This window comes from Lacerta agilis, chromosome 1 (genome assembly GCF_009819535.1).
Source record: "Lacerta agilis isolate rLacAgi1 chromosome 1, rLacAgi1.pri, whole genome shotgun sequence".
Taxonomy (NCBI): Eukaryota; Metazoa; Chordata; class Lepidosauria; order Squamata; family Lacertidae; genus Lacerta; species Lacerta agilis.
The window spans coordinates 75089274-75114969 of record NC_046312.1 but is presented as its reverse complement, the minus strand read 5'-3'; the positions used below and the strand labels follow the sequence as shown (position 1 = coordinate 75114969).

General features: G+C 44.2%; 1 protein-coding gene across 1 annotated transcript in view; it reads right to left on the bottom strand.

The window, feature by feature from the left end:
• Window positions 1–23359, bottom strand: part of SLC25A22 (solute carrier family 25 member 22) — a 67124-nt gene extending 43765 nt beyond the window's left edge. The window contains exon 1 of the mRNA XM_033155630.1: window positions 23058–23359. The gene's annotated coding sequence lies outside the window, so the exon portion shown is untranslated. The remainder of the gene's footprint in view (window positions 1–23057) is intronic.
• Window positions 23360–25696: the final 2337 nt, after the last annotated feature.

Here is a 25696-nt window from a genome sequence, read left to right as displayed (position 1 = left end):
GCACCCCAGTGTGTAGCCCCCTGTTGACAGGCACAGCTGCTGACTCCCTCGTGCGAATGAAGCACACGTCAAGATGTGAAGGTTGACATAACATGAATGAATGCACACACACAGTTCCTAATCCCATTTTTTAAGAGAAATATCAAAATATTTTGATACCTTTGAACGTCTAAAAATAGGCACACCAGATCTGTAACAATGAAAGAGCTCTCTGGCACCCTGGTTTCCCTCCTTTTATTTTTAGTCTCAGTATGCAGGGTCTTTTTTAATCTTGACATTTGCTTATATAATTTGATTACTAACCTTAAACTTAGACAGTATTTCTTAAGGGGGAGAGGGGATTGAAATGTAATGGTTTGCATGTTGCCAACACACGCAAAAAACACAGCCCTGCCATTTTTTCTTGCAATTAACCTTCTAAACTTTGCCATCTCTTAGCATGTTTCAACCTCCTTCACCTTGGGAACCATATATCCTTAAGAAATTATTATTATTATTATTAGTAGTAGTAGTAGTAGTAGTAGTAGCAGCAGCAGCAGCAGCAGTAATGAAGTATAAACGGGTAAAACACCTTAGGCGCTAAAGATCGTACTGCTGTTGACCGCAGGCAGGACATGGATAGTCCCAAATACAGTACAGAATGGTGCAACTTCTGTACAAACAATGGCTGGTTTCGCTTGCTTCTCCCCCACATACTAGCAACAACTAATTCAATATATCTCTAGCTCTTATTACCTGTTAAAGCTGCAACATGGCCTCTGTTTGCTCCATGTTGTCCATCTGGGATGACACTTTCTTTTTAGTTCAATTTGCATAGGTTTGACACAACTAAAGGAAAATGGACTCCTTCTGTTTTGGTTCTCTAAGAACACAACGCAAGGACAATGGGAGGTCATTTTTATTTAAAAACAACAACCCACTAATATACAAAGAGGACTTCTACTGCTCGCTCTTGGTTAATGTTTGTAAGAGGAATTTGTAACCATGAGGGCAGAGTGCTCAGACAGGTGAAAAACTCATCACAAAACATGTGGTTTGCACTGCAAAACCTTGTCATGGTATTGGGGGCAAAGGTACAGCTTTAACATAAAATAAATGCCAGCGATCTATTTTATTCATTGTTGCCGATACCTGGAAGGGGTGGGGGGAGCATCCACTGAAGCTGCTCCCACTTACATCAGGGAGTGTGTCGTTGGTCTTCTCCAGAGCAAATGAGACAGGGAGGGCACCATGGAGTGAAGTGGCCAGAAGAGTTAAAGTAATAGGTAGAATTTTGCTTCCCCTTCCACGAATCCCTCTGTGTTCAAAGGAGCAGAAGAAAGAGCTGCCAGAATTCAGGCAAGGAATGGGAAACACACACAAGAGCCCATTTTGGAGGCAGGCAGTCTCCAAGCAACAGGTAGCAGCTGTGCAGCAATAGCCTCTCTGCTCAGAGACCCATGGGTGTTGCCATGTATGCACAGAGCTTCCTTGTGGGTAACAGGAGCTCTCTAAGTACATCAGAATGCACACAGAGAGTAGATGAAATCAGGCCAGGAGTTCATACTGTAGACAGAGGAACAAGCTGGTAAATAATATTCACTCTCGCGGGTGAAAGGAAATATATCATGCATACTACTTCCTGAACCATTGTTTGTGCCTACTGGGGAAAAGCAGACATTCAGTTTGGCATATCCTCTGAGCTGCAGGGACTATAAACTGAAGCACACACAAACATTAACATAGTGCAGCTTTTGCTGGATTGCAACCATTTCTGACAGCAGATGGGGGAGCCCACGATCAAATGCTTTCTTGTATTTTATTTTATTTTTTAATTCCTGCCTGCGCAAAGCTAGCATGACAGGATAAAGTCTGCCAGACCAGGCATATTTCTAACAAACTAGTTTAGTATGGGCAAGAATATTTTTTTTTTTGTACGAGCAAGGAACATTCAAACATGCAGTCTCAAACAGCAAAGCCCAGCAAAAGCTACATCATTAAAAAAAAATGTTCCAAGTAACTCTGTCTGGACGAAAGAGGCTGAGTTTAAAAGCTACGTCAGTATGCAAATTTCGGATTCGCATAGCACTCTTCCAACTGAGCAACATTGAAAAATAGTCAATTTTCTCAACTAGAGGGAGAGCCTAAGGCTTGTTACAAATATAATTTTTAGCTGTTCGAGAGAGGAGGAAACCGTACAGAAGGATCAATGGGATGACTCAAGAACTCCATCAAATGCATTGGCCGTTTGACTATAGCTTTCAACTTGGTTCAGTCTTCAGGAGCAAAGGAACACGGGGAACGGCCTTATACTGAGTCAGACCATTGATCCAACTAGCTCAGTATTGTCTACACTGACCGGCAGTGGCTCTCCAAGGTTTCAGACAATAGTCTTTACCCAGCCCTAAATGGAGTTGCTGGGCATTGAACCTGAGAGCTTCTGCATGCAACACAGATATTCTACCAGCCTTTCCCTTTTAAACAGCGCCAGTCTTGCCATTCAGCCTGCATGGCCTGCTGTAGAAGAGGCAGCTATGGGGAAGTGCTGTGTCGCTTGGAGTACAAGCTGATCTAGTACACAGTTATTAAAAGATGCAGGAGCCACATCCTCTCATTTCCTGCAAACCCCACCACCACCAGTCAGCAAAGGAAAGAGGCCTACTTTAGGCAGTACCACGATAGAGGGAGGGGGCACCTGAATGGTGCAACAAAAACTTTTTTTTAAGTACTGTACTGTATTGCTCCTAACAGGAGGGGTTACATTTAGACTCCACATCAGGCAGCAAAATGTCTTGGGCCAGTGCTGCTTTTAAAGGCATTGTGTTCATCATCAAGGACCAAGGCAAAGCACTTGGACAGAAACGTGCATATTGGTGTTTGGTTTTTTTAATAGACAAAGCACAAGCCTTTTCTGGGCACTGGGGGCCTTGTGAGCAGAGACAGCATAGCCAGTGTTTAATACATTCAGAAAGCATTGAAAGATCATTAAAAGAAACCTCAAGAAGCCTTGAAGAGTTTGGGAAGGGGGGAAGGAAGAGGATCAACATGTTCCAGTTCATCACTTTGTGGGAATAGGGTGCAGCCATGGCAGCATCCCATAGGCATGAAAGGTCCTATTCATTCCCCATTAGTAACAAAATACAGTTCCTGCCCAAAACTGGCTGCTTCATCTGAAAGAAAGAGAGGGTGCTTCAGGAGCACTGCCTAGGAGAAAAATCCTTCTTTCTGGCAGGGAGCCCTGGATTGCCTCCCCAGCAAACAGTTTCCAGCAGCCTTAGGAGATAACTGTTTCTTGGGGACTGCATGTGCTCATCTGAGTCTCCCCTGGGGCGGGGGATGCTTTGGAAAAGAAGCACAAGTTTAAACAAACCAGAATGTTAGCTCCAGTCTTAGTCTGCATCACATACATTTGTGTTTGGAGATGCAGGGGGGATAGAAAGAGAGAAGTTGCACCACCTCTAAGGTGAAATCCCAGCTGCTAGGAGAAAGATGTCACCGAGACAGTAGGAGATGCTTGCTGAAAACAAAAGGGATTGGAGAATATCCTCAAAAGTCCCTGTATCAGCTCCTGCTAAACTCTGGGTTTTTGCCAGTATGGAAATCATAGGTTTAGCATCTGGAAGGCTAACTGGATCATGTGTCTGTTATTGGGCCCAACTATACTGACAGGGCGCAGGGATGTCCAAACTTTTTTCAAAGAGGGCCAGATTTTATGAAATGAAGGACCATGAGGGCCGACCAAAGGGCTGACCAAAGTTGTTGACCTTTTTATGATTTTACCCCAAATGTTTTTGAGCTTTTTTGTGATTTTACCCCAAAGTTGTTGAGCTTCTTTTAGAATTGAAGTTCTTCAGCTTTTTTTTTTTACCTCAGGGAATGAACTGCCACAGGGACCGGATTAAACTGACCAGCAGGCCAGATTCAGCCCCCGAAACGGACTTTGGACATGCCTGGTAGACAGTAAAGCTGGTCCGGTAGCACAGAGCTTCTCTCATTTTCAGAACTTTTGTTTCATTTTCTTCCTCACCCCCCCCCGGGTGTCTTGAGCTGTTTTGTTGCCTCTTGTATTGTTATTTGGACAGGTATGCAGCAATTCCACTAAAAGCCCAGAGGGGAGAAAAGGCCAGTATCAGCTATTGCTAAAGCCAGCATTTACCTATACATTTTTCAATGACTCATATCCCTTTTAATCAGGCACCAGGCAGGCAAGAAACCACCAAAAGCATCGTCATCATCATCATCATCCTTCTCTGTCTCTCTCTCTCTCTCTCTCTCTCTCTCTCTCTCTCTCTCTCTCTCTCCCTCTCTCCTGTGGGTCAGTTAATTTCAAGAAGACACAAGGAGATGCATTATGATGGGCCAAGTGCCAGGTACTATGCACTTATGTCCTTTGGGGGACATGTTGGTAGACTACAACTCCCATTGACTGTTGGCTGTGGGGTCCATGGCTGATGGGCAGTTGAGAGTCTCAATAAGACCTGGAGGGTCATGGGTTCCCCACTCCTATACCACCTTTGGAAGCAAACTAATATATATATATACATATTATATATTCTCCACCAACCCATGAGCTCTTCATTTAGAGCGAGAATAACTTGCGGGCCTCCAATGTTACACAAAGCAAGCTGTAGCCAGCATGTTTTGCAGCAGGCACCCAATGCTCACCGTTTTTCCAATGCACATTTTTGGGTGCTGCCATTCAAGGCAGGACATAAATGCTTGAAATAAAGCAAACCTTAAGTGACACAGTCTGAATGGGAGCCTCATTCTCCCATGCTCTTGAATTACTGCTGCTGCTGCTGCTGCTGCTTCCTAACCCACCCTCCTGGCAATAAGTATGCCAAGAGCCACTTGCCAGAGCCAAGAAGGGATCTTTCATTGCTTTTTGGCATGGTGGGTAGAAACCTAGAAATGCCCTATTCATATCTGCATAGTTACCTTTCCTTTCCTTATAGAAGGTAGGGTTATGGGAACAAGTAATTTGCAATTTATCTGATAGGGGCAAATACCAATTAATCAGTAGCTGCCATTTTTTGACAGATAAACAGAGCTGAACCTTTCTTTCTTTGGGGGAAAAAGTTAAGCCTTTTTGTTTTCCCCGTCTTGATCCACGCTCAGCAGCTAGTCACTAGAAACACACCTCTAATGCAGCAAATAAAGGCTATAGGAAAAAGGAGTGCAACCTTGTTACACAGCCTAACTCCAAATTAGGCAGCAAATTTGCAAACACTGCACATGGATCACCTGGGGCCTTATCTCTATCTCTCTTTTCTCAGAATACCACTGGCATACCAAACGCCAACAGCTCCTGCCAGAGATGTTTTGGACTATCAAGAAACTAAGAAACCACAAATAATTAGCAGCAGAGGTAATAACTACCATGATACAAGCAAGATTGTTTCCAGGATCAATGTTCCATAGGTGGTAGGTGAACACTAGGTGATATGTTTTTATAGGACTAGAGTTTAATTGCTAATAGTGAAAATGCATAAATATTTCCCTCCCTCTATGAACACAGCAAGTTGCTTCTGTGTTTATGCAAGCAAAAGGAGGAAGACAGAGCATCACTGTTATCCGTCTGCATAGATGGAATGTGGGCATCAAGAGAACTCAGGTTTAGCAGCCACCACTTATGGGATATACAGTACAGGACTGAAAATAAGCAACCTATCCATTCTGCCCAGTGATGAAGTGTTCTGTGAAACACAAATGCTTGCATGTTCCTATACTACCATCTCCCTCGTTTAGTACCTCTTCCCCCCCCCCTCAGAGCAGCTTGGCAACTGTGGAGTGTATCAACAGGCTTTTTAAAAAGAATCGGTACATACTTCAGTCTTTTAGCATTTTACGCTCTTAAGAGTGAGAACTGATGCAAAACACGTACAAGCATACTTAACCCACAGGCCTATCAACAAGTACATCACAAAAAAAGAACAAACAAGGTTAGGTCACCTATCACAGTCTCTGCTTGTTGAAGTCTTCTTTTTCCTGTCACATGAGCAAAACGAAACAAATGTTAAGGGCAGCAGCTCAGCTTTGTTACTGCATTTCCACTAGTTAAGTCCGTGATCTACTCTTACTGAAGGCTTACATCAGAGCATGCAGTGCAGACTAGCTTATTTAGAATCCCACAGAAACCACACATACACACACACACACACACACACACACATCATTAGGCATGTACTCTCATAAATGTAACTCAAATTACCACCCCACCCCACCCCCCAAAAAAAAACCTCAAGGAAGGGAAAGTGTTGTTTTACAATCTCTAGGCCAGAAATCTTTCTACAGAAGAAGAATGGTGCTTTTGGTTGTTTGTGAACTTGACCCTTTGCCAAGAACTTGCAGGATGTCATAAGATCTGTGTTCCTCCTTTCCCTTGGGTAATAAGATAATATTTTCCAAGATAATAACTTGAAACGATAAACCACTTTGGAGAGCTCCCCTACCCCTTTTCCCTTGAAAGCCACAACCCAGAGAAACTGGGATTCTTTACATACTTAACCAAGTACTTTTTACTGTTTGTGGGCACAGATGTGTATCTGCAACTCTACCTGAAACATTGTGGAAAGATACCCCACTGGCACATTAGGAAAAATAATCCCAGCTGCAGCATAGCAACCCATTGTAATTGCACCACTGATAGATAAGGTACTTTGCGTAGTGACACAAGCAGTGAGGCATGTTCCTGGCCCAAAGCATTTGCAGTTGCAGTTTAGATCATGTGAAAGACAACATGGGGTGGGGAAAGGGAAGGGAACAAGGGATGCAGTTATACATTTGTGCTTTACTGCATTTTACTGCAGCAAGCCTCAATGCCAGTTGTATGAGAGCAGCTTTTATAGTGGGAACATACTGGTGGCATTATAGTAGAGAAAATAACTTTCAGCAAGGCCTTGTGGTAAAGAGCCACAACAGTTAATGATCCCAACAGTAACTGTGACGAATTGTGAGAGGAAGTTTTTTCCAACTGGCACAGCCCATTTTTGAAAAGGGTTCCCCAGAAGAGAATTCTGATAGGCTTCCATCAATCCATCAGGCTGTACCTCCTGACAAACACAACTCTAGTCAACTGGGGGTGTGGGCAGCTGGGGGGCAGTTTCCAAGCCTGACAAGGGCCCCTTCAATCCAACTCGGGGCAGGAGGAGCTTTAGATTTACTTTCTCACAACCTGGAGCAAGGGTTCCTAACCTGAAGGCCACATCTGGCTCACCAATAGATTTCATCTGTTCCAGCCATTTTTGTTTTTCTTTCTTTTTTTTATTTAAAAAAGCCTTGTTGTTGTTTGTGTTGTTTTGTCGTTTAGTCATGTCCGACTCTTCGTGACCCCATGGACCAGAGCACGCCAGGCACTCCTGTCTTCCACTGCCTCCCGCAGTTTGGTCAAACTCATGTTGGTAGCTTCGAGAACACTGTCCAACCTCTGTCGTCCCCTTCTCCTTGTACCCTCCATCTTTCCCAACATCAGGGTCTTTTCCAAGGAGTCTTCTCTTCTCATGAGGTGGCCAAAGTATTGGAGCTTCAGCTTCAGGATCTATCCTTCCAGTGAGCACTCAGGGCTGATTTCTTTAAGGATGGATAGGTTTGATCTTCTTGCAGTCCATGGGTCTCTCAAGAGTCTCCTCCAGCACCATAATTCAAAAGCATCAATTTTTCAGCGATCAGCCTTCTTTATGGTCCAGCTCTCTTGCCATACATTAACATTTGATTATTCCTCTGGGTTCTCCCTCTGGGATATCATACCAAAAGGTTGTTTGGGCTCTACAATTTCTTCTACTTAAAAAACACACACCAAAATGTATTTTTTAAGTGATGCAAAAAGGTTTGTGCCTCTTCCCAGCATCCCCTCAAAGTTATCCTTTAAACAAAATAAACCGCCGCACCCACTTTTCCTCCTTTCCATTGGTACTCAGAAAATTCTTAAAACAGCTTCCAACGTTTCTTTCTGCCTGTGCAACCTTGAGTCAGCATCTAAAGTAATAGGGATTCATCTGCTTCAGTGCATGGGCCAGTTGGCCCGTCATTTCTTAATGGGGTTACTTAAGATGGTTACTAGACATGCACACAAGTTCTTTGTGCTTAAGTGATCTAATAATCCACCTACTAATTACATTAATTCAAACTTGCTTTGAAGTAAAGGCGCAGGGCCAGTTCAGACAGAGCAAATGACATAAAGAAGGACACAAAAAAAGAGCTACGGTGGGAGAAATATTCTAAAGAATCTTACAGCATGGGACACTAATGGCAATGTATTCCACAACTGCTGAATACGTTGGAATTTAACTCTCACTGTGGGGAAAGAGTAACCATGATGGATGAGTGGCTGCTGGGATTTCTGTTGCAGTTCCAGCTGTATCATTAACCTCTTGTGTGCTAGCAGATGGTACCAACAGGTTTTTTTTTATCTCATGCAGCTGGGAAAAGAGGTCTAATGTATATGGGGTTTGAGAATATTGACGATTCCATCCCCGATAGGTAAAAATGGAAGGAAAGCTTTCCCCTTCAGAAAAGGGTGGGGGAGAAGAAAAGTGACCATGGACTCATATTATAGTTAATATTTACTTTTAGTAGAAATGAGCAGAAGCAGTAGTTTGCAGCACCAGAGCATATATAGGGGCAGCTGAAGGCATATGAGCCCAATATTATGCTCCGCTGCACAACAGCACCACACAAGATGAGGCAGCAGACTTCCAATTTTTCTCCCAAAGCCTGGGGTGTCTAATGCTCCTGCTCCAGGCCCACTGCCTGCATTGGGAAATATCATCTGTCCTGTCAAAGCAGGTTTGGGTCCCCCATGTGTGTCTGAAAAATACTGTTTGACATATTGGTTGCATTGCCATGCGCAACATATACTACCTTGAAAACCTCCCTTTCCCCTTCATACTCTCTTTACTTTTTCTAGGATGAGGCTTCCTTGTGCTATACTTTCACTTTTCCCAACTTGTGGAAGTAAAGCAGGGAGGAAGTCCACAAAATTATTTTTTTGATTCTCTGCTTCTTTAAAACTTTCTGCTTCCATGATCCCCGCTACCAACAGGCTAAATACTTGCGTTAAGCAACAACAGACTGCAGACAATGGATATTTAGAGGTGTTGGGTTAAAATCCTATTATTAAAAAACCCCAACACCCTCAGTATTATCTGTTAACGGGGACCCAGAATGGAATGGATAGGCAAGGAGTGAAAATCAGCAGGGGACAAGGAGTGAAAATCAGCAGGTCACAGAGTGATAAACATACATGAAGAAGCAACACATATTTAAAAGCAGAATGTGCACAGCATTTAAAAGCAATAAAAATGAACTTATGAAAATAGCAAACAAATATTTAAGCAAAATAATATACAATTTAATTATTATTGAATATAAGATTTCTTTTACACTAATTAGCCCAGATCTTATTGCTAGCAGGATCCCACAACAGAGGTGAGATGGGGGTCAAAGTGGGAGAGAGAAGGTTGGTTTTTTTTTTTTTTTTTTGCAGTGATGCCCCTGTTATGGAATAGCCTCCCTAATGGGGGCTGATGGTGCCAACACATCTATCCCTCAGACATCTCATGAAGTACACATTCCAATAATTTAAAATCGTGTTGCCACTTTTAGCGTCTTATCTGCTATTTTTGTTCTGGTCTTGTCATTATATTTCTATTTTTGTAGCAAACTCTCCTAAAATAGAGTGAGGTGAAGGGCAGCATACAAAGATTTTAAAATCGTGCTTTCCCAGGAGTCTTTGGCTGACCCCATTTCAAAATGGAATCAGTCACATATAGTCTCAAATAGTGAGCCAGGAAAAGCAGAGTGTTCACACCATGGCTAATTTGGTTTAAATGAATGCTACAAAGAAGACCTTGTCTTTCTTAACAGTCTTTCTGCTGGTTTTAAAAGATGATCCAAACAGGATGGGTAGAAAGTGCTTTTTAGCCATCAGAGTTCCAAGTCTAATGCAAATACAGCAGACATTGTGACCTGGCAAAAATAGCTGGCACCTGCGAGTCCCATCCCCCCAACATGACACTGAACACATTCAAATAGAACACATTCACACATTACACTGAACCCAGGGACAAGTTATATTCACACCTGTAGATATTTTTCTCTGAAAGAGTGTACACTGGTTGATTTGTTCAGCTCAATTGTTGAGTACACACATTCTACACTCATTGAACATTACAATAACTGTGTGAGTATACAGCTCAACTATTGCGTACACATTTTGTACACTTGTTGAATATAACATGTGAACACCCCTACAGTCCAAACAGGATCCATGGAAGTGGTTAGAGGCTTCAGAAGTGGACAGGTTTGCTTACCAAACTTAAAGTCTGACCAAACATTACCAGTAAGTTGGGAGGTTTAAGTTGAGGGGTTATTCCTCAGCTCTACCCCAAATCTTGCATTCCTCTTGATTTCATGCCTTCAACTATTCTACCTTCATACCATCACCAACCTGATTTCAGAGGTGTCCAAATTCTGCTTCAGTTGAACTCACAGTTAAGAACTATGAATTGGAAATAAATCCCCTTTTCAAAATATTGACATGAAAGCTAAGTTCTCCAGAGATCACTATAATCCCTGATGCCAATAGTATTGGAATTATGACTTGGTTATGTTATCTTTCACGTAGTCAGGATATACAAATTCCATACAAACCATCTCAAGGTCGTGCAAGTGCAGGATCTGCTATTGATCTCACCACGGCCACAGATCTTTTTTGGGGGGGTGGGAGGGAGAGAAGCTATAGCTTACCGGTAGAGCAGCTGCTTTGCATGCAGATGGTCCTAAGAAGGTCCCAGCATATCCAGGTACAGATTGCAGCCCTGGAGAGCCACTGCCAATCAGCGCAGACAAAATACTGAACTAGAAGGACCAATAATCTGACACGGTATAAAGCACCAACCCAATGGTAACCATTGCTTTAATGCAGTTACAATTACAGCAATGATAATCTGTGCTAAAGAAGAGTTGTGGATAAAAGGAAAGGGTAGTATAGGAAAGGCATTGCCAACATAATTGGCATGGATATGGAATAATGAAAGACACATGAGACTCAAGTGCAGATCATTTAAAGTGGTATCTCCAGAAAACCATGCCACATCTGAAGAAGTGTGCATGCGCACAAAAGCTCATACCAAGAACAAACTTAGTTGGTCTCTAAGGTGCTACTGGAAGGAATTTTTTATTTTGTTTTGTTTTGCATTATGCACTGTTAGAATCAGAAGAAGCATAATATGGAGGGAATGTTGTTCTAAATATAAACAGTTTTGAGGAAAGCAGCTAACATGGTACTGAAGAATGAATTAGTGCTGAAATAAAATGCTTCTACCCAAAGGCAACTATTAACAAGTAAGATTTCATTTGATACCACAGGCTTCCAGACCAGTTAGAAAATGGTAGGGCAACAAACCCTAGTTTACACAATTGTAAACAGGAGTGTAATGGTCAAAGGGTACCTCCAGGTTCTCAATATTTTCAAGTGGGACTCAGTCACACCCTGGCAAATTCGGGCTGTGCAATTAACACTCTTGCAAAACAAGCCCAATTCCCCAAAAGATTGGACTTTTTGCGGTAAGAAAAGTTGTGGGGAAATGCTCTGCAACATCATCTAATCTCCTCACAAACATATCAGGCTAAATGCTCATTAAGCAGGCCATCAGAAAGTGACCAGAATTGACACTGCAAGGAAACCATTGGGTGAGGATAGGAAACCAATGTGCTCAGCCAGATCCACTGACTTCGTCAGGAGACAGTGGTTCCCCCCCCCCAAGACACTTTGGTCTCCAAGTAAGCACAGTGTGCATGTCAGAAGCCCTCCAGTAAGTGTAGAATTGAACCAATAAGACAGGGTAACCAACATGATGCTTATCATGATACAGGCTTCGACTGCAACGGCTATCAACCCCAACTAGAATGGCCAATGGCCAGGGATGTTGGGCGTTGTAGTCCACCGTATCTGGACGTGACATTGGGAATCCCTGCAATAGGAGGGTTGGGCAAATTAAATGCCAAAAAACAACAACATGAAAATGAAAAGGGGAACTGCTCATACACTTTGGGGCCAGCATGGCAGTTGTAACTGTGCTGCAAAATGAAGCAGTAAAGGTCCAATGACAGATCAAGGTGAGGCAGGAAAGAAAGAAAGGATGTGACTAAAGGTTTCTTGCTCCCAGATCTTTATTCTTAGGCCCACTCACTAGAGAGCTCTAGGAATAATTTATAGTTTCTCCAAAGCCATCTCTCTTGTCAAGCACACAGAGCTCAGGAGAAACAGCTTCATTCTACAGCCCTTTCAGCTGACAGAGCAGACCACCTCTACTTTCCCACTGAGTTGCCACACTGGGCATCCCATGGAAGGAAGGTATTGGTAGTGGTGGGAAGGACATATCCCCCCCCCAACGCTTCCCTTCCCACTTCTTCTGAACCCAAACATCATCTCAGTCAGAGACTTTACCCCTCCCTCTCCTTTTGCAATATAAGCGACTTCACCTAACCAAGGCTTTTTTCCAGCCTGAACTCACCGGAACCCAGTTCTGGCACCTCTCAGGTGGGCGCCATTGCTATTCTAAGAGAACAAGGGAGGCGTTTGTGGTGAGTTCCAGCAAATCTTTTTTCTAGAAAAAAATAGCTCTGCACCCAATGGTTCAGCTGTATGACTATTTCAGGTAAACAGCTATGCTTGCAAGTGTGTGCGTGCGTGCCTGCATGCTGTGCCACCCCATCTGCTCCAGACCATGGATTATCATGATCAGCCTGCAAAGAGCAGCTCAGGGCTGCATGTACACAGAAGCAGAATAATCATACAGATCTCCTCAGCCCATATCCAACTGCGGAGAAACCTCATCACGTACTTCACGTTGCAGAACACCCTCTATCGGGCTCTGGAATACCAGGCATGCACAAATATATATACGCACATGAGTCACATGCAAGCACATTGACAACAGTGGCTATCCTTTCCTTCCAAAGCAAAATCCAGGCCATCTGTTGATCAATTTGTGAATACCGTTCCCTCTCCTGGGAGAAAGCTGAGAGGGATCCCTTCGTTTCTTTGGCTACAAGACATTTAAAAAGCATTCCATGCTCACCACTAAAATATCAAAGTCTCAATTACATTTGCAAAACGGTACTGATGCTCAGTGCCCCCAGGTCCTGAGAGCTTGATAGAAAATGTGTTGCTGTGCAGGTGGAGTAAAGCAGCGCCAGTTGCAAACCAACAGGCCATAAAACTGTTTGCAAGCACAATCTACATGAATAAAGGGTTTCGGTCAATGGAGACACAGGTTTATACAAGCACCACTTTTCAAACTGATTTGGAGTGCTCCCATAAAACTAATTGCCACAGTTGGTGAATCAAACAGGCGTAACAAGGTACCCTGTTAAAAGGACCTGTGAACTGAGAGGCTGGTCTTCTTCCCAGTGGATTGCATTGGCAGCAAGAGGGAGGCCACTAAAAACAGAAGAAGTAGTGGTAAAACATCATTTTAAAATAAAGTGCAAATTGACAACGACAGTGTTGTGAATCAATCGGTGGCGCAATTATGGATACATGCAGAAATGTAAGCAATAATCAGTGAGACATAGAATTTGCCCCAATGCAAGCATTTCTGAATCATAATCTGAGACACTGGTAACAAGAGCATATCTCTAGTGGGCCCTGAAGCACATGGACTGCTGGCTAGGACATAACATTACTGACTTAATAAGCCATGGTTTATTAAGCCAGGAGTAAAGAATGGGCCTTCTTCACACTCTTCTGTGACCTGGAACCAGGATCAGACAATGGCTTCCTGTCCTATTTAGCAAACTGGCATTTAAAAACGAAAAAGAAATTCTGTTTTGGACATAACGGAAACTCTGCTTTAAATAGGAGCTGTGCTTTAAAGAAGCCAGAGCCAAAGCACTGAAGGCAGAGTACAGTGTAAAGGGCCTGTGCTAATTCCTGGTTTAATAAATTATTATTTATTAAGCTGGAAATATTGCATCTGAACCAATTCAAACATGTTGTTCATTTATATGGTTCTTCTCTGAGTGACAACTCATTTGCATGGATAAATTCAGACATCGTGCCAAACCAGGATTAAGGAAGTTTGGTGCAGTGCCAGAACTAATGGACCATTGTTTATAAACAGCCAGCAAAAACTAACTAGCATCTAAAACAATGTTACAAAGTTTGCTTGCAAATAATGGTTTGTGTCAAGTGTTTAAATTCTTAAGAGAAGCTATACCATGGAGACAAGAGTGAACTTATTAAAGCAGAATTCTGAGACTACAGAAAACAGAAGATGACAAGAAGATGACCTATAAGCCAAGGTTTGCCTCTTGTACATTTGGAATTTCAAACCATGGCTTGGGTTGTGAACTATGGCTAGGCATAATGCCTGAGCCAAGGCGTTAGAGATCGAGAGGTGGGGAAATGTAGGTGGTTATATAACCTGTAACAAGAGATAATGTTTTCCTAGGTAAATCTGGCTCTGGCCTCAATTCTCTGCTACTAAATTCACATACTATTTAATGGGCGTTTCCATGTGCTGCTCTGGTTCGCCAGAAGCGGCTTAGTCATGCTGGCCACATGACCCAGAAGCTGTATGCCAGCTCCCTCGGCCAATAAAGCGAGATGAGCACCGCAACCCCAGAGTCGTCCACAACTGGACCTAATGGTCAGGGGTACCTTTACCTTGATTTAATGGGAATGTGTTTTGTCTTCTCAACTTTAGAGATGACAACAGAAGTGAGAATTATAACAGTTCCAGAAAGTACCGGTATACACAGAGATCCTTCAGGATCTCTACCAGAGAAGAATTGGTGCACAGACATATTAAAGAACTGTTTGTTTACTGCATTAGAAACTTGTGAGAACAGCTAGCTACTTTTCAGTTGCATACCATGACATCGAGAATCAAGGAAATGACAGGCAAAGAGAGAGAGAGAGAACGAAAAACACTAGGAAGTTTGGGACAAACAAACGGGATATAGGACTGTTCTGTCTAAAAAGTAATATCCAAAGGAGATAGTGGGTGCTTCCCCCTTTTTCTTCTTTTCCTTTAAAGCCAAATGATATATGGAGAATTGAAGCAAAGAATTCGTGATAAACACACCACAGCTAGATTCACAGATGCAGGATGCACAGAATCCTGCTAGACAAAAGCTTGGGATGAATCATCATCACACAGCCATATGGAGCTGTTTCTGGAGAGGCAGAAGCACCCACCAAAAACAGAATGATTAAAGAGGATGTCATGACTCAGTAGGAAATGTCATTGCTCTAATCTGAGATATTTAAATGAATCAAAATGCAAAATGTAAAAGCCCTCAGGTCTTTAACTCAATCCAAGATGCTTGTGCATATACCAGCCTTCACCAAGCTGGTGCCGTCCAGCTGTTTTGGGCTACAACTCCCACCAGTCTCATCCAACACAGCTGTGCTAGCTGGGGCTGATGGGAGTTTTAGTCCAAAACAGCTGGAGGGCATCTGTTTGATGAAGGGTGGCATATGTGGTAGAGGCCTCTGGATCAGCAAATTCTACCTAAAATCGGGAAACTACCTCTGAGTCAATGTCTGCACTTTGCTTGATGAAAGTAGAACCATGGAACTCATTGCCACAAGGAAAATGATGGATGGCAAATGATGGCAAAGAATGAATAAGACATCAGTAGAAAGTGATGTCAGTAACTGTCAATCAATTATGCCAAAAACTGTCACCATTTTGTGTCTGGCTCTGCCCCTGCACCAACCTTTTATGACTGGTTGGCCTCAGCTGTCTCAAGTGGCCCATGGGGATGGAAAGTTTGAGAAACCCTGATCTATAAGCCACAGATTCCCCAACCCTGAACAGCTCCAACAGATCTTTCCAGAAAGCTGAAAACTGAAGTGATGTACATAAATTTGTGAGCTTGGTTATAAAAAGTACAGATACCTTTACTCATTACAGTCTAGCACGTTTCTTTTGTAGTAATGCTGAAATATTATACAAGTAATTGTAAGGGGGCAAAATATCACCTCCCTCTTCCATGTCTGCAAAAGGGAACAGAATCTTTGGTGTACCAACTTGAAAAGAGATGGAAGTTCATACAATATTATCAGAAGCAGGGTATCAGTTGTAGCCTATTTTGGTAGATCCATTGAAATTAATGGGCATGGCAAACTTAAGGCCCATTAACTTTTATGAGTGTACTCAGAAAAGAATCTAGTTGGATACAACCCCATATCTTCCCAACTTCTCTCCTCACCTTTGTTTTTATAAGTGGTGGGTGTTTTTTGTTTGTTAGTTCTTTTGTTTTGTTTGTTTTGCTTTGCTTTTAGGTTTCTGGTTAACCTTACAAAACCCAATGGTACTGTTTGGCAGGTCAAAAAACCTATCTGAAATATTTTGATCTCTCTCTCTCTCCTTGCAAAATGTGAGTGGGGGGCTTGCATGTGTGCTGATGACGCACCTCTTTAACCTGGCCTTTGACACCTGAGGTGTGTGTTTTCAAAGCCCACCCTGTTCCTGTGGTTGTAATCTGCCCTGTTTTTAATTTGTTGTATGATCCACATGGAAAAGCACAAGTATAACCCACCCCCTTCAATCTCCTCCTGCTGTTTATACCCACATCTGACTCATCTGGAGCCACTCATGATTCTGCAGCAGCAGCATTTAACAGAGGTCCATTGGCCCCAAGTGCTGCACCAGTGTAACTGGTGCAAAACCATAGCTGATAGTACTGTGTCATCCCCACTCCTTTTGACTCTTAGACTAGGATAGCAGACCACAAGGAAGGGCTAGGAAACCTGTGGTCTTCCAAGTGCTACTGAACCACAATTCCCATCATCCCTGACCACCGACCATGCTGGCTGGGGCCAGAGGGCCACAGGTTGACCATCTCTTTCCATAGGGCTTTGTTCTTAGCATAAAGGGGTATAGTGGTTAGGGTGTTTGGCGGGGGAAGACCGGAGTTCAAACGCTCATTCAGTCATAAAGTTCCCTGGATGCCCTTACAACAGTTTTCCCCTTCTCTTTCTTACACACACACACATCTCACATGTGAAGTGAACTGTATATGCTGCCCTCAATGTGCACTTCCTGTGGCAGCCTAACGCTGCAGTAAAATGCTAGTATTTAAAAAAAGTTACCAAACGTACTCCGCCAAATCAATAGCACATCAACACTGCAACATAAAGGAGCACATTACAAGGAACTAAACAAAATCAAGGAGTCTGCATGTTCAGGGTGGGTCTTTGAAAAAACTGTAATGACTTTACAGCAACTGCATAGCTTCCCCTGGAACCTATGTACACCTCATCAACATCTGATCCAGGCATGGCCAAACTTAGCTCTCCACATGTTTTGGGGCTACAATCCCCATCATCCCTGACCACTGGTCCTGTTAGCTAGGGATGATGGAAGTTGTAGTCCCAAAACATCTGGAGGGCCAAGTTTGGCCATGCCTGATCTAATCCAAAGGTCTTAACTTACACGATTAAACAGCATTCCAGCATGTCTGCTTGCATCTGCTTTTACTTAATACTTCGGCAATCAGTTCTCTGGATAGAAGGAAGGAGCAAAACTGGGAGGCAAAATTATTGTATGAATGGTCTATCATTCATCTTGCCTGAGATATTTTAAGGTTGGGTCTAGATATATGGACAAATGAGGTGGTGGAGTCTAGAGGCAGAATAGACAGGACCACTTCAGACTACAGTGATACCTTGGTTTAAGAACAGTTTAGTTTATGAACAACTTGGATTAAGAACGCTGCAAACCCAGAAGTAGGTATTTTGGTTTGTGAACTTTGCCTTGGAAGCAGAACATGTTCCGCTTCCTGTTGAGTGTGTTCCATTTGTAAATTGAGTCCCACGCTGCTATGGGATAGAACGCTTTGGTTTAAGAACGGACTTCCGGAACGGATTAAGTTCGTAAACCAAGGTACCACTGTACTTGCAGTGGTGGAATATAGTGGTAAAAAGCCAGTGGTGCTGTAGTGCTTAGTGTGTTGGACTAGGACTTGGGAGACCAGGGTTCAAATCTTCGCTCAACCATGAAACTCACTGGGTGACCCTGGGCCAGTCACAGTCATTCAGCCTAACCTACCTCACATGGATAAAATGGGAAGGAAGACAACAAACCATGCATGTCACCTTGAGCTCCTTAGAGGAGAGGAGGGGGTGGGATATGAGTGCAGTAAATAAATAAAATACTGAATCTTAAAAACCATAGAAATCTCCTTGCAAATATTAAAAAATAGCAGCTTAGGGAGGAAGATTCAAGCCCAGCACTCTCCCTGCCATGCTAGCCTTCTATTTGCAGGAAAGTTTGACAAAGGGGAACATTCAAAGCGTGGTTTTGCCACATACAGTCTGACATAGCACAGTCCATTCTACCATCTCATTCCCACCTCATTCTGCTGCATGTGAAGATGTAGCCTGATATCAAGGTCCAAATGGAGCTATATTAATAAAGCCTGGTAAATAGGCCTGCCTATGTTGCCAGCCCGTTGGCGGCTTGGTAGAGAAGAGGTGGAGAGCTCTGTCCCTCCTGCAACAGCAACCTGCTTCATTTCGATACTGGGTGCGGAGGAGGGGGGCTTCCTCCTTCTGGTAGAGCTTTTGGTTCTACGTTGATCTCAGAGGAGGGTCCCTTATCCCACTCACTCATCTGCATAAGAAGAGCCTGCTGGATCAGGCCAATGACCCAGTTGGTCCAGCAGCATCCTGTTGCCACAGTGGCCAACCAGATCCCTGTGGGAAACCTGCAAGCAGGACCCAACCACTATCCCCTTCTGTGATTTCCAGCAACTGGTATTCAGAAGCATTACTGTCTTCAACCATGGAGATACAGCATTGCCTCCATGGAGGCAGAATACAGCTAGCAGCCATTGCTGCCCTCATCCTCCATGAATTTACCTAATCCTCTTTTAATGCATGCAGCATCTTGTCACCTGTGACTAGTGCTTAAATTAAATGCCATTTACTTAGGACAATTCTCTCATCAAAGTGCTATTTATCCAATACCACTACAGCCTGCATTTTATTTGACATTTGGTAGCATTTGCAATTTTGGCCATGCTGTGCATTCTTGGTTTCAAGGGTTTATTTTATTTTATTTTACTATATTTTATTTGCAGTTCTGTACCATGATTCTTTCTTAGCTTTTCCATTTTTCAGCTCAAACATTCCCCCCCCCCTTTGCTTGGCCTCCTTTAAAGTGCAATATTGTGCAATGCTCTCCAGGAAAAGGGATTATATAAACTAATGTACTTGGAAAAAACCCACCACACATATCTCAAAATCAGTGCCTCTGCACACTAACTGCATGTACCCAACTTTTAAGAGAGTTTGATGTCAGAGTTCTCCTTTAGTGAATATGTGTAGAAGGCCAGTATTGCACAAAATCCCAGGATATGCAAGCAAATGAACCCACCGTTGCTAAGATCACTTTCTAAACTGGCAAGCAAGCAAGCAAGGTACTAAACTGGCAACTTCCCCATTGGAGCAATCACATTTGTAATTAACTTTACTTTTATATCTTTGCTTTGTGTGTGGTTGTGTAGGGAGGGGGGGTGCCTCCTTAGGATAGCATTTTCCAAATAAGCAAAACAATGTCTAGATTGATCCCTACTCTCTGTTTGATTATGCTGGTTCAGATCTATTAGTAACTATTCATACAGCACTTTGTTCCTTAGCACACTTTCTCCATTAATGCAAAGAACAGCATATTTAGGATTGTGGTGGCAGCATGGGGAATACTTTACAGCATGGTTTCCCAAACTTGGGTCCCCAGCTGTTTTTGGACTACAATTCCCATCATCCCTGACCATTGGTCCTGCTAGCTAGGGATGATGGGAGTTGTAGTCCAAAAACAGCAGGATACCCAAGTTTGGGAAACCCTGCTTTACGGTCTTGAATATTCAGCCCTGAGAGGGGAAGGTTGCTGTTACTCACATTTCACAGATGAGAAATTGGGACCAAGGGATAGTAGCCTACCAACAATCACACCTAAGAAGCCTATGCTTGGGCATACACTGGAAACCCAGATGTACCTAAACCATTTTGTTCACTGGATTACACAGATTCATGGTATCTTCAAGTAGCAGTGGTTCGTTTTTTGTAAAAACACATGCAAGTCTCCCTAGTCTTGTTGTACATTGCACTTTCAAAGTTTCATATATTAACCGATACAGTATAGAACTAAATTCAGCTTGCTACACTTTTTTCAGCCCAGGGAGAAACCGGTGGAGGAAGCTGTATTTTTTTGGTGTTTATGGGTTAATAATCCTAAAGGAGTAAGAAATACATGGCTAGAAATGTGGAAGTGGCTCAGCAGCTCGGAGGAAGCCATCATAATCAATTAGTGAATTTGGATAAGTTACCATTTCACCCGAACCTATCTCAAAGTGCAGCTGCAAGGATAAAATATGGAAGGGGGTGGAATGACTCCCAAATATGCCACTCAAAGCTCTGTGCAGACAATATTAAATAAATGGAATAAATGCATAAATTAATTTTCTTTTGAGCAACTATATTAGGAAACTTATATGTGTGTTTTCTTTTCTGTGATGCCAAGATAAGTTGATAAGGAAAGCATAAAGCTAGAGAAATGAGTTCATCACATCAGTCCCCTCTCTAAGAAAGATGTGGCGACTTATGTATTATTCATCACTTCATTTTAATGAATGGCCTATGGCAAGGATACTGCCTCGTTTAAAAAATACAACTAAAAACCCAGCCATCTGTCTACCAAGTCTCTGGGCATCACGTTCGCTGCAGCTACCCCATGGCTGAGCAGAAGCCAGACATTTGACCAACCTCTTTTTGTGTTAGGTGCTGCAGGAGCTCATATCAAAACAAGCCAAGAGAATGGAAACACCCAATCAGATGGCATACCCAAGGTCATATATGGCAGAGGAGCTGCAGAGCGAAGATCAAATTCTAATCTCCGGCATGGTAATCCAGTGCCTAGCCTGTGCTAGAAAATGTAAGCAAATTTAAAACAAACACACACAGAGAGAGACACACAACCAAAGCAAACCCATATTGCATAGCTTCCAGAGGTCTGTTTTTCACGGACACATTTTTGAAAAACCACCCTGAGAATGCCCATTTAGATAGGATGGGAGACAGCTTAACCCTATGGCTGAACCCAAGTGCTGCTTAGGACAGCAATACTCTTAGGATGGCAATACTCTTTTTACAAACAGCAGACTAGGAAAAGGAGCCTTTATCTGTGAATCCCAACCAAAGTTTTGGATGATAAGTCTGAGATCCTGTGCATCATCCTGCCTTAATATTCAGAGTTGACATACCACAAGGCTCACACCATTTTAATATATTGACAGGGAGATCAGTTACAAAGCGCTGAAATCAAGCTAAGTGAGCAGATTCAGTCCTTCAGGGTATGTGGAGATTTGTCGACGACAACAAATTTGTCCTTTGTCAACATACTGTGGTCACCTCTGATTCTATATATCAGCTGGAGTGTGTATCTTGCCCTGTTGTTTCAAAAAAAATTCTGTGTGTGTGTGTGTGTGTGTAGTAGAAGAATTTGGATTTGATATCCCGCTTTATCATTAACCGAAGGAGTCTCAAAGCGGCTAACACACACACACACACACACACACACAGAGAGAGAGAAGCTGCATGCAGCTTGATTGGTCCTGGCAGGCTGTGGCTGCAGTCTCCCTTAGAGGAGGTGGAGACTTTGGCCTGAGAATCTGCCATGCTGCTTCCAGCATGTAGGAGGTGGCAGGCACAATGAGAGGCTGCCCTGCTGCCGGGGAACAAGGTTGGAGGGCAGGCACTGCTTCTGCAAGGGGGGGTGGGAATATAGAAGGCATTTGCCCAGTCCAGTATCCATAGAGTTCTCCCACATCAAACCTTACCATGTTCTCCAGAGGCAACGAATCACAGACGACCTGTCACGCAAACAGCTGCCTGACCAAGAGAGGCCACTGGTTTTATACAGGAAAGGAGGGATCCCGCTGGGCACCAAGAAGCTTAAAAGCACTTTAAGCAGCCCAAGGAGAGGGGAGGGCAACAAGAGTCCCTGCATTTTCACTGAGTTGAAACAGCAGCAGCAGCAGCAGCAGCAGCAAGGTGGCATTACTTTATGTTTCTGCCACTAAGTTTCCAGGGTCACTGGCAGCATTCATAAGAGCACCCCTCAAACGCTAAGTCAAAGGTCGCGCTATCCGAAGCCAAGCTGAGGCTGAGGGGCGAGCGGGTGAAAAGGTCACGCGGCCGCTTTGGCGCGTCGCCTCGAGAGGGAGCCCCGCGGCCGGGATGAGGGGGGAAAGTAAAGCCCACGCAGGACCAGAGCGTGGAGCATCCCAGACAAGCGCAGTGCAACTGCCCTCTTCTCTCCCCCCCCCCAATTGACCTCACACGCCCCCAACGCTTCAGTATTGAGCTCCGGGCACTTCCCAGCCGCCCCAGTGCTCAAAAGTCAGGCTAGGAAACGCAGCCCGGGGAGTATACAGGAAGGGGTTCGTGGCCACATTCCCGAGGGGTGCAGCAGGGCTCCCCATATGGCTGAGGAGGACGCTGGGCTCCAGTCAAACTTTCCGGTTGCTTCAAGGGAAAGGGTGGAGATGTAGTAAAGATAAAGGGGGGCATGATGCAACAGATCCCTACTCCCTCGGGGGTGGGGGGGTTGGAGATGGAGGGAGGGAGAAAGGAAGGAAGAGCAGGATCTCCCGGGTGGAGTTGGCCGAGAAGACGCCCTCCTCGCGCCGCTCGGTATCCGCGGCGGAGTTCCCTGCAGGCGCCGCGGCTTTAATCCTGCCGTTTCGCTCTGCATTTGAGCATGAGGAAAGGACACGCGCGCACTAGGTGGGAGGCTAATCCCTGCCGGGTTGCAACCGGCCGCGCCACGCCAGCAACGGAGGGAGGGACGGAGGGCGGAGAAGGGTTGCAACCCCGGCTGCATTTGCAAACCATTCCTAATAACGCTCAGCGGAACAATTCCGGGCGCTCATCCGCCCGCCCGCCCTTGGGGCTGGAGCGAGAAAGCTTGCAAGGAAGCGTGGGGTAGATGACGCTCCCCACAACCCATCTGGCATCCCAGAGCGGCAAGGGAAGGGGGCGAAAAGGAACCAAGGGCACTCACCGAGCCGTAGGGGCGCTCCGCCTCTGTCGGGAAACAGCCGGGAAAGCACCGATCTCGCTGAGTCTATGGCTGGCTGGCTGCTCCCTCGCTCGCTCTTTCCCTCCCTCGATTGTCTGGCTGTTCCTTTAAGTGGTACAAACCAGGATGTCCGTACAGTTTCTTTCCCAGAGCCAGCTCGGCACCGCCGCCTCTGTTCGCTGCGCGCAATGGCAGCCACTTTCCCCGCTTGCTGCCACTCTCTCTGGGCTCCGCACAATAGTTTCCAGCCCCAGGAGGGCTCACGTGAAAGCGCCCGCGTCAAAACTCTCCTCGATTTAGGACTCACTCCTCCCATCACCGGTCCATTGCCGCTGCTTGCTGCTGTCAGAAGCGGGAGGGAGGACGCCCGCTGACGTCACGACACGCCCGTTCGCGGATGAGGGCAGATTTCGCAGAATGTCAAAATCACACACATGAGAAATAAAAAATCTCGCCGAGGGGGCGGGGGAGAACAAAGTTAGGGAGAAACTTTGGGCTTCCTAATCGACGCTTTGCATAAAGATCGCCCTTATTTTTCGGAATTCTTTTGGTTTTCCCCTTGCAAATCAACAACCAATGTATTAAGAAAATAAGACGTTGTTTGCAAAAAGGTAGGGAATAAGCCTACAATCTTATGGGCACTCATTTGGGAGCAAGTCCCCTTGAAAACAGTGGAAATAACTTTATGCATAAGATTAGTCTGTATGCATCAATCAGTTACCTCAGATCCTGGAGAATCTAAAGGTCAGTTAAAAGGCAATCTATGTACATATAGGTAAAGGTAAAGGTACCCCTGACCGTTAGGTCCAATCGCGGATGACTCTGGGGTTGTGGCGCGCTCATCTCGCTCTATAGGCCGAGGGAGCCAGCGTTTGGCCGCAGACAGCTTCCAGGTCATGTGACCAGCATGACTAAGCCACTTCTGGCGAACCAGAGCAGCGCACGGAAACACCGTTTACCTTCCTGTGGTACCTATTTATCTACTTGCACTGCATACTTTCGAACTGCTAGGTTGGCAGGAGCTAGGACCGAGCAACAGGAGCTCACCCCGTTGCGGGGATTCAAACCGCCGACCTTCTGATCAGCAAGCCCTAGGCTCAGTGGTTTAGAGCACAGCACCACCCACATCTATGTATCTATGTATACTCAAAAGTAAATCATCTTAATTAATTAAATGGGGCTTACTCTCAGGTAAGTGAAGTCAGGATTCTGCCTAAATACCCCACTCTGGATACTCTGACTTGTTTTCCTAAATAACCATCTTATGCCCACAGCTGAGGTTGTGTGCGCGCCTGCATAGATTGCACACTTCTGAACTAAAGAGAGAAAACAAGGGCATGTTTCTTGGCAACTATGCATATTGCCCAGAAAGTGCATAAAATGCATTTGAGATACGCACATTGGAGATTATGCATATTGGCAAAAGAATGTACAGTACAAAATTCACTCAAGGTACTCACATACCCCAGCACTTGTTGGGGCTTATGCATATTGGCTAATAGAAATGTGCACATTCCCCAGTACTTATTGGATATTGTGCATATTGACTGGGAAATGTGCACAATTCACTCTTCATGGACAGATGATGCACACATTCTCCATGAAACTTAGTGAACATGTGCAATGGTCAATTGTTAGGCACTTTATAACAACTCAGCTTCCATTACCCGTAGCATATACACAGTATCTCAAAATGGCCTCTTATGCATAACATTTCTAGCAGAAATAAACACACTGCGTGACTCAGTTTCCAGCAGCATGGATTGGGCAAGGGAAGCATCACTGCTTCACCATGTGATGTGCCATCCACCAAGCGCCTGTGTCATCAAAGCACAGCCAACTTCCACAGTCCCTCTTCCTGAGACTGCGGTTGTGGTTTTCTAGGAACTTGTGTTAGCAGTTTGAGAGCAGATAGAGAACACGGATGTCTGGATTGTTCAGTCATGTACAGTATTTCCTGGACAAATTGCAGCATCCAGAAAGCCACTGAGCTTGTGAAGAATGTGGGGCAGGACAACAGTGCTATTTTACATATGGACAATTTCCAAAAACAGAGACTAGCTTCCTTTTCATTCGTCTTGCTGTTTTAGATTGATGAGAAGGCACAAATATATGTTAATATTCACTTAGGCTGTGTGCATGCACTATACCTGTAAAGCGTGTTTGAAGCACATTTTTCCACTGAAAGAATTCTGGGCACTGTAGTTTACTCCTCACAGGCGGGTTACAATTCCCAGAACCCTTAGCAAACCACAGCGCCCAGAATTCTTTGAGTGGAAAAATGAGTTTTGAATGTGCTTTAAAAGTCTATAGTGTGCGCACTGCCGTAATCTCATTTCACTCCATATTCTCCATCACTAGTCTGAAAAATCAGAGGGCAAGCAAGAAGAAGGGGAGGGGAATTACTTTTAAGCAAATATCAAAGTCATACAGACTCCAGTTTGGAAACTGCCTTTTTGCTTGAAAGGAAGCCATTCAAAGAGACCCACTTCCTCTTTCACATAGAAGCCAGACTGGTCAGGGCAGCATGTATGACAGTTACTTGAACAGCTGTGGGGTGTCATGTATGCCTGCACACTTAAACGAGGGAGAGGAGCAAATATTTTGGCTGCTTTGATATT